Genomic DNA, 14064 nt, shown 5'->3' with positions numbered 1-14064 from the left:
AGGTGACACATACATAGCATCCTGTCTGATCACCTGCATCCATTCATGTCCATTGTGCATTCCGACTTAGACAATTACAGCAGAAGTCTGGCGTGAGGTCGGTCGCTTGACGGCGCGGGCCCACCCGTCGCCGGCGCGCCGTAAGGCACGGAAGATCGCACTGGGGCGTATCGCTTCCAGTCGGGCGTGCCGCGGCAGTCTCACAGGGGGAGTGACGTGTCTCTTATAGCCTCTCCTTCCCAAGTGGCTCTTTCCGCCTTCCCGTGGTGCCAAATGTTAAGCTTGGCTTCTGCCTTGCGTCAAAAGGGAGAGCTGCGACCCAACCCGATGCGAAAGCGAAGGGTGCGTGGCACAGGGGGAGCTGTGTCGAGGGACCGAGCACCAGTCCCTTTCTATTCGCAGGGCACAGACCAGCAGGTACTCTGCGTGCCGGCGATCTCGTTTATCGGCGTGGGATCGCGGCGCGAGTCGGCAAGGGTGCTTCGCCGCGTCCCTGGGTAACCGGGTCGTGTTCTGCCAAACGCAGGAGGTGATGACATCGCCTGGGCCAGGTTAGGTGGGTCCAGACCGCCGAACGTCTGGGGGAGCGGCCCGCCACCTGAGTAGGAGTGGGTCCCTGGCCGAGAGGTGGAAACTCGGGCAAGTAGGGCGAGAGGTGCATCCGCCTCTCCGGAGTGCGGGGTGCTGTTGCCGAGGAGCGTCGCGTGAAATCGTCGATGACGGAGTCACCGAGGGGGACCAGTGCACTGGCAACAGTGCGCTGAACCCAGCAGTTCGGTAGTGCCCTTGACCTAGCGGCGAGGTCGGTGGGCGAGCTGCAGGCCTCCTCCCCCCCCCCCCCCCCATGCCAGAAGAGCCGCTCCGGGGTAAGAGACGGGCTGCCACCTCTTTTTTATCACTCGTACAAAATGGCGACAACCGAGACGAGTGATACTAGTGCGCTATCGAGAACTTCTCTTGCGCCTGATCCCTCTCCACAGGACGAGGTGGGACAGGCAGAGGAGGATTATTCAGTAATGAAGAGACGTGCCAAAATTACGCTGCTCCTGGAGCAAAGTATTAAAAATGGGAAGATAAGCCATGCAGCAATCTCACAAATAAAAAATGAATTGGCCGCAATCGCTCATGCAAAATTGGAAGGACGCGTAGAGGAGTTGGAGAAAGAGAACACCCGACTGAGACAGCAGCAACAACCGAGCAAGACCTGGGCGGCGGTGACTGCACAAGCCCCCACCAGACATAACAACACAAAAGAAACAATAGATAGAGTGACTAAAAAACAAGAGACGGCGGTCTTTCTTAGGACCTTGCCTGGACAAGACACGAGTGTCAAAAGGATCCAGGAACTCTTAACTACTACAATCGACCCGGTGAAAGACAAAATAAAGATCAGACGAGTCAAACCAAGCCGCAACTCGGTGATTGCAGAAGTTGCGTCCGAAGACGATAAAAACAAGCTGCTTCAAAATCCTAAATTAAACGCAGTTGTAAAATGCGAACCACCAAGAAAGAGGAACCCGTTGGTCATACTGTACGATGTTCCTACAGTAATGACTAACGAGGAACTCTGTGAGGCAATCAGGAAGCAAAACTTTGAGGGCACTAACGAAAAGGATTTCCAGAGCAGCTTCAAATTGAGATTTAAGACGGATCCTCGGGACCGTGATGTCGTACATCACGTTGCCGAGTTCTCTGCAACCATGTGGAAACAAATAACATCAATGGGCAGACTATACGTGGGATTCCACGTAATAAATACCAGAGATTACATTGTGGTACCTCGTTGTCACAATTGCGGCGACTTGGACCACATCTTGAGGCACTGCACCAGGGGGTTGGCCTGCTCCAAATGCGGTGATAGTGGTCACACCCGGAAGGATTGTAAGGCCACAGGCGTCTGCATCCTTGCAAGAGTCGAGGCAAGAAGTCTTGTGGAGACACAGGACGGAACTGCCCTACCTACAGGATGCTCGAACAACGATTAATATCACGAATTGATTATGGTTGAGAATAGCATACCAAGCAGGATGCCAAAGCATAAATCCCCGAGCAAAAGGAGGAGGGATGCTATGAGAGCAAGTAGATTCAGGAATTTCCTGAAGTCGCTCACCAGCGTCGACGTATCAACGGTCGACAAATCAATACAAACAGAGTCCCCCACTAGGGACATTGCCATTCAAACTGAGCTTCCCTCAGTGGTCAGAGCACCCTTCTCCCAATGCCGGGACACGCTGCCGACTAAAAATCCACAACGGTAAGAGCATCCTGTGGTAGCGACAGATAAAGCTGCAAAACCTGTCCAAGAAAACACAATAACAAGCTCCACCGCCAACTCCATCACAAAAGGTTGCCACCCGTGGACCCAGTGAGGGTGTGCCCGAATCTCGAGTACACCATGCAACTTGCTAGGCTGGAGCAGCCGACTACCCTGACCACTGCCTTAAGACATGTGGTCCGGGTAGGACATGAGTACGAACGGAGGGTAACCTTCTCGGTGATGGTGGACAGAATACAATTAAAGTCAATGAACCTCCCCACTGACTTCGGAGCACTGCGCGACCTACTCAAAAAAGTATTTGAAAGACGAGGAGAAAAATTTGACCTAGATGAAATCTACCATCAATCAGTGATAGCAAACGGACAACTAGCAAATGACTGGAACAAAACCTGGCCACATGACCACATACATACTTACTTTCCATGACGACCAAAATAAAAATAGGACAACTCAATACTCATAACGGTCGACTAGTAATGCAGGAGCTCCGTAAGGAAGTGGTGGAAAAGAGACTGGACATACTCTGTTTACAGGAGCCGTACTCTCTGACTGGAAAAGTTGCGTTCACTGCCGCAACATGGCAAACCGTTAGCAGTGGGGACACCCCCAAAGCAGCCATCCTGGTGACAAACACTGCACTGCTTGCAACACCTCTGTCACAGTATTCCAATAGTCACTGCAACGTCGTGGAGATACAATCTCTTGCTGGAATTGTAATCATCATTAACATGTACTTCCAGTAGGGAGACAGGATTGAACAGCACATAGACCAGCTAGTGAGTGTGGCCACGGCGTTGCGGGGACGCAAAATCATTATAACTGCTGACATAAACGCCAAATGCCCCCTATGGTACAGTGGCACAAGAGATGAAAACGGTGCTAAAGCAGAGGAAATGATTATGGCTCTTCAAATAGTGGTGGCAAACAGACCAGGCAATCCCCCCACCTACGTGGCTGGAGGGGGACAGGGCACCAACATTGACGTGACATTGGTCACACCAAACGCAGTAAATGTACTCCAAGAATGAAGAGTGGTAGACAATGCCACCACTAGTGATCCCAATCTAATTACCTTCATAGTAGGAGACAGAGAGTGGCGGTGGGCCATGGGGTGGGAGGTGCAAAGAAATTTTAGGAAGACAGACTGGGAACGCCTAGCCAGAGAGTGCGACATTCCTCCATTACCAGGAGGGGACGTACGACAAGACCTTAACGTGGACGACAGAGCCGAGGGGCTGATACGTGTAATAAGGCGGCTGTACCAACCAGGAGGACGGCCGTGGCGGCCACACCGACACCATGGTCAGCCGAGCTACAAGATCTACGTCAGTCTGTCAGGAGACTGAGAAAGCACTACCAGCGCAGTGTCGTCTGGTGGGAAAAGCAAAGATGGTTGCAGTTATACCGGGAGGCAAAAGATAACTTTCAAAAAGAGCTACAGAAGACCAGACTAAAAAGTTGGGAAAATTTTATAACCAATCAGCTGGCCCTTGACCCTTGGGGTGTGCCATACAGATTGGTGAGGGAAAAGATGATACCAACGCTCAGGCACGTGGCGGGATGACGGAATCTTGGCAGGAAACTGCCGAGGTCCTCCTCCGGTCCCTGTTGCCTGACGATGACAGAAATGACGACACCGAAGAGCAGCGCCAATTAAGGAATGAAGAACTTGCTAGGTATGTAAATGACGAGGCGGTCCTCCCCTTCTCCGAGGAGGAGGTTGCTGCTCTCATCAAGTCCCTAAAGAAAGGAAAAGCCCCCGGGCCAGATGGCATTGTGGCGCAGATGGTGCAGTTCTTAGCCCCACAGCTAGTTGCGCCACTCACACAACTCTTTAACGAATGCCTCAGGCAGGGCAAATTTCCAAAAATATGGAAAACTACAAACGTGGTAATCATTAAGAAAGGCCCTGAGAAGGACCCTGCTGAGGCCAAATCCTGCAGGCCCATCTGCCTGCTGGATGGCTTTGGCAAACTTCTCGAAAAGTTACTAGCTGACAGACTGACTGCTCACCGCATGCTGCAGGGGGTGAGCGACAGGCAGTTCGGTTTCAGGCCGGGCCGATCGGCATCTGATGCAGTCGCGCTGGCGGCTTGAGGTCTGCGGCTCATCCCCGTGTAAGTATGTTGTTGGCATCATGGTGCATATCAGTGGCGCCTTTGACAACCTGTGGTGGCCTTCGCTCTTCTCCTGCCTTCGGGAGAAGGAGTGCCCAGAGCTACTATATGATTGTTTGAGGAGCTATTGTGAAGATCGGGAGGTATGGCTATCATCCCCTAGCAGAAAAGTCCGGAAAACAATCACCAAGGGATGCCCCCAAGGCTCCGTGCTGGGTCCCCTTTTCTGGGACATCCACATGGAGTCTCTTCTGGGCAGCCTGCAACAGAGCGATGAGGTGCTAGAGGTGATAGCCTACGCAGATGACCTCCTCCTGCTGGTCGGCGGCCGAAGTCGCGAAGACATAGAACCGAAAATAGAGAGAGCTATTGACAAACTACAACTATGGTGCCGTAACACCAAGATGACCATCTCACCAACCAAGTCGACTTACCTGCTACTCAAAGGACAGTTAATGAGAAACCCGACCGTGAGAATTGACGGTACGCCAGTTCTTCGGAGACGAGAAACGCGCTATTTGGGGATCATCATCGATGAAAGGTGGAACTTTGCAAGGCACATTGAAACCGTAACCCAGAAAGCATCACAGCTACTAAATAACCTGATTTCGATAGGTCACAAGAGATTCCACATTCCGCCTCATCTAATTAAGCTCTATCAAACATTATACTGACATCAGTAGTGGGTTACGGCTCGGGAGTCTGGGCGCCTCACGAGGGTGGTGCCTGCCGTGACGGTGAGAAGAGTACAAAGGAACATGGTACTAAGGTCCGTGGGAGCATATAGAACATCTCTGGGAGGTGCCCTGTTAATTATAATAGGGCCCTGTCCCCTGGATATAAAGATAAGGGAACAGGCTGCATGGTACTGGGCCAAAAGAGGGAACAACACCAAAGTAGAGGAAATTATGGGGGCACCAGTCAGGGAAAAAGGGGAGATAAGGGGAAGGGGTGAAGAACTATGGCAGGAGATATGGGAGTCAGATGAAACTGGCAGAAGAACCTTTCAGCTCCTACCAGATGTTAAGGAAAGACTAAAAATGAAATACTTTGAGCCAACTCGAGGATTGTTCCACTTTCTCACAGGTCACGGCCCCTATCCGACTTATCTATGTCGGTTTGGGAAAAGGGCGACGCCTGCGTGCGACTGTGGCGCACCGGAGGGTACTCCTGACCATGCGGTTTACGACTGCCCCCTTTTCGATGATGTAGCCGAGACATTGAGACGACAATTACCAAGTACCAACACCTATGATCTCCTAAGACAAGAGGAGACCTTTCAGAGACTGAACACGCTAGCCAACGAGGTATCACAAAAAGTGTTAAAAACCTTTTTGAGAGAACTTAATGACTAGATAAACAAAAGCACCGATTGCGACCACTGCCCCAATCCCGTACCGCCTGTTCGTGGATAGGTCGACTTTACAGTTGGAATCCGCCACGTGCAGGACCAGGGGGACTGGGGTGATCCTGAAATGAGACAACGCATAGATTATGACGTAATAGGATAGTAAGTTAGGAACCTGCAGCGATAAATACTTTTTGCCTGACCTGTGCCAGGGGCATGCTCATAGGGATTAGCTCTATGAGCAAGGCACCCAAGTAGGTTTATATTATTAACACTGGCACAACTGTAACGCTGCAGGCAGCTAATACTAACCTTTCATAGTAGCTAGAAATAATACTAACACTAATTAAATTAGAAGTAGTCTGCCTAGTAATAAATAGCACTGTCTGTAGTCTAATAGAATGTAGAAGCTGCAAATATAAAACTAGAAACATAGGACACACTAATCACTAAGGTGGTGGGTCATTTTGTATAATTATTATGTTCTGGAATAAAGAAATTAAAAAAATTACAGCAGAACAACGCGATACCCCACATGTCCAGAATTGCAACTGAGTGGCTCCAGGAACATTCTTCCGAGTTTAAGCACGTCCGCTGGCCACCAAACTCTCCAGACATGAACGTTATTGAGCATATCTGGGGTGCCTTGCAACGTGCTGTTCAGAAGAGATCTCAAATCCCTGTACTCTTACGGATTTATGGACAGCCCTGCTGGATTCGTGGTGTAAATTCCCTCAGGCACTACTTCAGACATTAGTCCAGTCCATACCACATCGTATTGCGGCACTTCTGCATGCGAGCGGGGGCCCTACTCGATATTAGACAGGTGTACCAATTTCTTTGGCTCTTCTGTGTATCTTTTAACGAAATATTGTGTATCCCTAATCGGATCTTTCGGAAAACATTTTGGCATAAAGTATCAAGTATAATGTTCTGAAGATCGTCTTCAGTATCCATAAACTCTGGTTGACAATATATCATACTAGAAGAGCATTCTACTGAGCCCAGTCTTACAAGTAGTTTTTAACGACCAGTCATAATAATTTGCTTTACAGTTACCTGTTTAGCTGTTGTGACATAGTAGTCGATTCGATATTTGGTTGCCAAAATGCCGTATTTATTTTGTGATTAAACTGCTTCCACAACACAAACTGTAATTAAAAATAGTTTCATACGACGTTGAAACATCCTTTAATTGGCCTGAGAATGGTCACATGATATTTGAAGTCAGCAGAAAAGCCTCCCTTGCACAAAAAGTGTATGGCAGAATATACAGAACTGCATTACGATATATTTGCCATCGATGATTTCTACACAGTTTGAGAACTACCCGTGCATTCGAAAGTTATCGATAACATACAACCAGTAATCGGTTGTTGTTCCTGAAGGAATACGTGTCTTACAGAAAATATCATAAACTGCAGAGTAATTCGACCTTATCATTTGTTGACAGTCGCATAAGAAAACTGCATTCAAGTTGTAACTTTTTTCTAATGTAAGGCTGTCTGCAGTTAGTAATAGAGATGTATACGCAAATACTTCACAAAATATGTAATAGAGGCTATATTAAACAAATATTCCGGCTGGGCTGCGTTAACAAGTAATGCCATTCGCCTCACTATTTATTTGTTGCGGTCTTCAGGTTGGAGACTGTGTTGACACAGTGTTCCAAACTAGGCTACCTAGTGTAAAGCTCTTCCGCTCTGGCTAAATACTGCATTCTGCATTTGTTCGTATCTGTTTCACATTGCAAAGCCTTGATCTCTCTCTACAATACAGCTTCCATCGCCAAACTGAGGATCCCTTGATATCTCGGAATATGTAATGTTAACTAATCCCATCCTTTAGACAAGTTGTGCTCAGTTTCCTTTTTCTCTTCAGTTTGATTCGGAATCACATTTTAAATTTTTCTCTCTCTTAACTGTCTGAATAATTTATTTTAGCTCATCGCACATTCTTTCAATCTGTTCATTATCTGTGGTGTTGTTAGGCATATTAACTTGTACCACCGTGGTAGGTGGGTGCTGGATATCTTCGCTATGATAATGTTAATGGCAGTTTAGAGATGGAATTGAGTGTTGTGATACTGTTGCATTGATTGTTTCAAAGTGGTTAGTGATCTTAATATAGTAAATACTGATGATCAACTGTCAGCCGTTTTCAGTTATAAATAAATGCCTACCGCATAAGAGGTTATGTACTACCGTTACTATAAACTGCATTTAAATACTGAAAATTGCAGTACAAAATGCTGTTGTGAGAGTCACAGAAAGTTCTTGTTTTGGGCGATCGGTTTTCTAAATGCTGTCGACTATACAGGGTGGTCCATTGATCGTGACCGGGCCAAATATCTCACGAAGTAAGCGTCAAACGAAAAAACTACAAAGATCTAACCTTGTGTAGCTTGAAGGGGGAAACCACATGGCGCTATGGTTGGCCCGCTAGATGGCGGTGCCATAGGTCAAACGGATATCAACTGCGTTTTTTAAAAAATAGGACCCCCATTTTTTATTACATATTCTTGTAGTAGGTAAAGAAATATGAATGTTTTAGTTGGACCACTTTTTTCTCTTTGTGATAGATGGCGCTGTAATAGTCACAAACATATGGCTTACAATTTTAGACGAAGAGTTGGTAATAGGTAGGTTTTTTAAATTAAAATACAGAACGTAGGTACGTTTGAACATTTTTTTCGGTTGTTCCAATGTGATACATATACCTTTTTGGACTTTTCATTTCTGAGAACGCATGCTGTTACAGTGTGATTACCTGCAAATACCAATGCAATAAATGCTCAAAATGATGCCCGTCAACATCAATGCATTTGCCAATACGTGTAACGACATTCATCTCAACAACGAGTAGTTCGCCTTCCGCAATGTTCGCACATGGATTGACAATGCGCTGACGCATGTTGTCAGGCGTTGCCGGTGGATCACTATAGCAAATATCTTTCAACTTTCCCCACAGAGAGAAATCCGGGGACGTCAGACCCGGTGAACGTGAGGGCAATTTTTCGACGACCAATCCACCTGTCAAGAAATATGCTATTCAATACCGCTTCAACCGCACGCGAGGTATGTGGCGGACATCCATCATTTTGGAAGTACATCGCCATTCTGTCACGCAGTGAAACATCTTCTAGTAACATCGGTAGAACAATACGTAGGAAACCAGCATAAAGTGCACCATTCAGATTCCCATCGATAAAATGGGGGCCAATTATCCTTCCTCCCATAATGCCGCACCATACATTAACCCGCCAAGGTCGCTGATGTTGATGTTCCACTTGTCGCAGCCATCGTGGATTTTCCGTTGCCCAATAGTGCATATTATGCCGGTTTACGTTACCGCTGTTGGTGAATGACACTTCGTCGCTAAATAGAACGCGTGCAGAAAATCTGTCATCGCCCCGTAATTTCTCTTGTGCCCGGTGGCAGAACTGTACACGACGTTCAAAGTCGTCGCCATGCAATTCCTGGTGCATATAACTGTAGTACGGGTGCAATCGATCTTGATGTAGCAGTCTCAACACCGATGTTTTTGAGATTCCCGATTCTCGCGCAATTTGTCTGCTACTGATGCGCGGATTAGCCGCGACAGCAGCTAAAACACCTATTTGGGCATCATAATTTGTTGCAGGTCGTGGTTGACGTTTCACATGGGGATGAACACTTCCTGTTTCCTTAAATAACGTAACTATCCGGCGAACGGTCAGGACACTTGGATTGATGTCGTCCAGGATACCGAGCAGCATTTGGATCACAACAGCCATACATCAACACGATATCGACTTTTTCCGCAGTTGGTAAACGGTCTACTTTAACACGGGTAATGTATCACAAAGCAAATGTCACCCGCACTGGCGGAATGTTACGTGATACCACGTACTTATACGTTTGTGACTATTACAGCGCCATCTATCACAAAGCGAAAAAAGTGGTCCAACTAAAACATTCATATTTCTTTACGTACTACACGAATATGTAATAAAAATGGGGGTTCCTATTTTAAAAAACGCAGTTGATATCCGTTTGACCTATGGCACCACCACCTAGCGGGCCAACCATAGCCCCATCTGGTTTCCCCCTTCTAGCTAGACGAGTTTCGTTCTTTGAAGTTTTTTCGTTTGATGCTTATTTCGTGAGCTATTTGGCCCGGTCACTATCAATGAACCACCCTGTATAATGAGATAGAGGACAATTATGAACTGTAATTCATAAAATCTGAAATAAGAAAACACGAGTAATGAAATATGTGAAATAATTTATCAAAAATGGTTCAAATGGCTCTGAGCACTATGGGACTTAACATCTGAGGTCATCAGTCCCCTAGAACTTAGAACTACTTAAACCTAGCTAACCTAAGGATATCACACGCATCCAAACCCTAGGCAGGATTCGAACCTGCGACCGTAGCAGTCGCGCGGTTCCGGACTGAAGCGCCTAGAACCGCTCGGCCACAGCTGCCTGCCGAAATAATTTATCATAAATACAATAAAAAATATTTGTCCTCACCAAACTTCTTGTTTCTTTCGTGTAGTTTCACGGCATAGTTAATCAAATGCATCGCGCTTTCCAATGGATCCCGCCCCATACCTCTATGGCGGTCCGTCATTGGCTACGGCTAGCGTCTGCCGCTTCCAGATGGGAAAGTGAGCCACCGCGTCACCCCAGAGAACGCTTGCCGACGGCGTTGCGGCGTGCCGCGCTGCCGGGTCGTAATGGGAACCGGGTATACAACAAACGGCACGACCCCGCTGTGGCTCCCACGGCTGCCGCGCCGCGCTCGTGGAGTCAGTTCAGCCAGCAACACTTAGTAAACGTTCATGTTACTCGTTTCCGCACCGCAACCAAACGCGACTACCCAAGTAGCAGAAAATTTTTTTCTATGTGGTGGAACATACCACATGTTGCATTGTTGTGTGGACCAATAACACTTAGGTATATAAAGCTGATTGTTTTTATTTTTGTAAGACATAAAAAAGTTTTGCCCAGATTTGCAGCGCCTAAAATCTGCCGCCCTAAGCTCCTATCTACTAAGCCTGCTGTTAAATCCGTCACTGAGGTTGTATGAACGTTCTGTGAGTTATACGCAAGTGTGTAGCGGAGGGAGGCAGACTATGTAAAACACCTGAAGGAATAAAACCCCATCTCAACGCCGGTCTGTGTGGCCGAGCGGTTCTAGGCGCTTCAGTCTCGAGCCGAGCGACCGCTACGGTCGCAGGTTCGAATCCTGCCTCGGGCATTGATGTGTGTGATGTCCTTAGGTTAGTTAGGTTTAAGTAGTTCTAAGTTCCACGAGACTTATGACCTCAGTCCCATAGTGCTCAGAGCCATTTGAATCACTTTGAACCCATCTTAACGCTTCTCTATTTGTTATTAACCCATTCTCGAACCCTTTTGGATTGATGAGAACCCCGAGCGGTCTAGGACACTGCATTCATGGACTGTGCGGCTGGTCCCGGCGGAGGTTCGAGTCCTCCCTCGGGCATGGTTGTGTGTGTTTGTCCTTAGGATACTTTAGGTTAAGTAGTGTGTAAGCTTAGGGACTGATGACCTTAGCAGTTAAGACCAATAAGATTTCACACACATTTGAACATTTTGACTGATGAAATACTATCAATGTGTTTTCCCGCAAGGAAATAATTATGCTGTTGATAACCAGTTGTAAATGAGTTCAGGAATTCCTGTTAAACTACCTAATCTCTGTACTACACTCAGATACTCTGAAGTTCAAGAAAAATGAAATGAAGTACCTCTTACCTCGACGACGCACATTTCCTTGCGAAGCGAAGAAACAGCGTACTTATTGATGCAGATTTACTTCGTATTTTATAGTCAGATGTACGAAATAATTTGGGAACTGTATTGACACATCAAGAACTTCTCTTTCAGATCCAAAATAATGTATCACAGTTCCAGGTAAAATAATGAAATTGGTAGCTGTAATTTATCGATCCGTCCACCTATGCACCACATATTGCCTCACAACATTGAAGAATTTACGCCTGTCATTAGAGTGCTCGGGTTATTCATGTGACCTCAGTGGCACCGCTTCTTAAACGTGGATAAAAGCAGGATAATACCCGTATGTGAAATATCGAGGCGAACGGTATCAGATCATACAAGTTGGTCAGAAACCGTCTGAAAAGCTTGTAAGGGTGTTGCAGCGGAGGTTTTGCTGCAAATAAATGTTAAAAAAAATTCAATATGCTGGACTGTTTCCGAGTTGAAGTTAGCCCGTCAGATCGTCCCTCGCACAAATTTAGCAAAGTGCCAGAGGCGGTGCCGCCAAACGTGTTCTTCGTTTGGTTTCTTCAAACCGGACAAAGTTAGCTTTTTCTCACCTAGCTGAAATTTATCATTTCCGAAAAAGGTAAATTTTAACTGGAAATGAGAATTTCAACAAGTGGTAACTCACGGACCTACACATGTCTGTGCATCTTAGTGGGTGGAAGTGCTTGAATTTGCGTGCGTAACGACTTAATTGGCTAACTTCAATGCTAAAAAAACTGAGAAACTGCGCAAAGTGTCGAATTTTTTCTTAACAATTATTTCTCAGCACAACATTCCCCTGCAACGCCCTTACAACCTGTTCATATTGTTTTTGACACCCTGTACAATGAAAAGTAAGCTTCTTGATGCTGTCACGTCGTTTAAATAAATAGGGATAACACTGCGAAGTTTTATGAATTGGAATATCAATAGTAATGAATGGTAGTGGAAGTGAAGTTCGTCAGATGATTATACCATATAGAAGACTCTACTGCGACTTAATTTGTGGCATACTGCAACAGTGTCTGGGGTTCTTATCACGTCGAAGTCAGAAGATGAATGAATACAGAGGCACGGCTCTACCAACCCAGTAGATGGGGGACAGTGGACACAAAATTGTACGAGCCATGGTCAAGGAGCTCAATGGGGAATCATGCTAACAAGGGAAAATCACCATTGCGCCCCCGTCGGATTTAGTGGTAAGATGACCCAGTGAACAGCGATTCACAAACTGAACACATATCAAGCATGAAAAAAGGAAGGTGTACTGAACCATAAAAAGGAGCAAAATAGAAACAGTGAACGGTACAAGCTCAAGATGTGCAGCATGAAACGAACTGAAAGAGCCAAGGCGTGTTGGTTATTTGGCCACGGTGTTGTACTGCAAAACGGAAGATCCATGTTCAGATCTCCCTTGTGCCACATTTATTATTTTTTTCATAAAGTTATGAACTGTCCGTCCGCCCATTGACGTATCCATCCGCTGCATTCAAATTTGTCTCAATATCGTCGTTTAACATCCGTTTACAATAGCGAGGTGTAAGAAAAGGACCTATAATGAAAGTTTATTCCGAGATCTTGTGTGTTTTCACCTGTACTCGAGACTGGCATCCCGTGATTACAAGGCGATGAGCCTCTAGATGTACCGGGTGATCAAAAAGTAAGTATAAATTTGAAAACTGAATAAATCACGAAATAATGTAGGTAGAGAGATACAAATTGACACACATGCTTGGAATGACATGGGGTTTTATTAGAACCAACAAAATACAAACGTTCAAAAAATGTCCGACAGATGGCGCTTCATCTGATCAGAATAACAATAATTAGCATAACAAAGTAAGACAAAGCAAAGATGATGTTCTTTACAGGAAATGCTCAATGTGTCCACGATAATTCCTCAACAATAGCTGTAGTCGAGGAATAATGTTGTGAACAGCACTGTAAAGCATGTCCGGAGTTATGGTGAGGCACTGGCGTCGGATGTTGTCTTTCAGCATCCCTAGAGATGTCGGTCGATCACGATACACTTGCGACTTCATATAACCCCAAAGCCAATAATCGCACCGATTGAGGTCTGGGGACCTGGGAGGCCAAGCATGACGAAAGTGGCGGCTGAGCACACGATCATCACCAAACGACGCGCGCAAGAGATCTTTCACGCGTCTAGCAATATGGGTCTTTTTTTGTCCTAATAAAAGCATGTGTGTCAATTTTTACCTCTCTATCTACATTATTTTGTGGTTTATTAAGTTTTCAAATCTATACTGACTTTTTGATCACCCGGTATCTGCGCTTCCTTCTACGGAACAAGAACAAACTGACACTAATTGTATTCTAGTTAGCTCGGAAATGGCGGAACGTATCGAATTCTTTTTCTTAACAATTATTTCTCAGCACAATCTATCCTGCAACACCCTTACAAGCTTTTCACACTGTTTCTGACCACCTTGTGCACTGAAGAGCCAATGAAACTGGAACACATGCCTAACATCGTGTAGGGTCCCCGAGAGCACGCAGAAGTGCCGCAACACGACGTGGCAG

Source organism: Schistocerca gregaria, chromosome X (assembly GCF_023897955.1).
Source record: "Schistocerca gregaria isolate iqSchGreg1 chromosome X, iqSchGreg1.2, whole genome shotgun sequence".
Classification (NCBI taxonomy): domain Eukaryota; kingdom Metazoa; phylum Arthropoda; class Insecta; order Orthoptera; family Acrididae; genus Schistocerca; species Schistocerca gregaria.
This window is presented reverse-complemented; position numbering follows the sequence as displayed.